This window comes from Psammomys obesus, unplaced genomic scaffold, assembly GCF_907164565.1.
Source record: "Psammomys obesus unplaced genomic scaffold, mPsaObe1.curated_primary_1811, whole genome shotgun sequence".
Lineage (NCBI taxonomy): Eukaryota > Metazoa > Chordata > Mammalia > Rodentia > Muridae > Psammomys > Psammomys obesus.
This window is the reverse complement of record NW_026596962.1, coordinates 3,559,385-3,560,053: the sequence shown is the minus strand read 5'-3', so window position 1 is coordinate 3,560,053 and position 669 is coordinate 3,559,385.

Genomic DNA, 669 nt, shown 5'->3' with positions numbered 1-669 from the left:
CCGTGACGATATTGTCAGGACACAGTACACCATGACGACATTGTCAGCACACAGTACACCACGATGACACTGTCAGGACACAGTACACCATGACGACATTGTCAGGACACAGTATACCAGCATGACATTGTGAGGACACAGTACATCATGACGACACCATCAGGACACAGTACATCATGACGACATTGTCAGGACACAGTATACCATGATGACATTGTCAAGACACAGTACACCATGACAACACTGTCAGGACACAGTACACCATGACGACACCATCAGGACACAGTACACCACGACGAGACCGTCAGGATACAGTACACCATGACGACATCGTCAGGACACAGTACACCATGACGACATTGTCAGCACACAGTACACCATGACGACACTGTCAGGACAGAGTACACCATGACAACACCATCAGGACACAGTACACCACGACGAGACCGTCAGGATTCAGTACACCATGATGACATTGTCATCACACAGTACACCGTGACGACATTGTCAGGACACAGTACACCAGCATGACATTGCCAGGACACAGTACACCATGATGACATTGTCTGGACACAGTACACTGTGATGACATTGTCAGGACACAGTACACCGTGACAACATTGTCAGCACACAGTACACCGTGACGACATTGTCAGGACACAGTACACC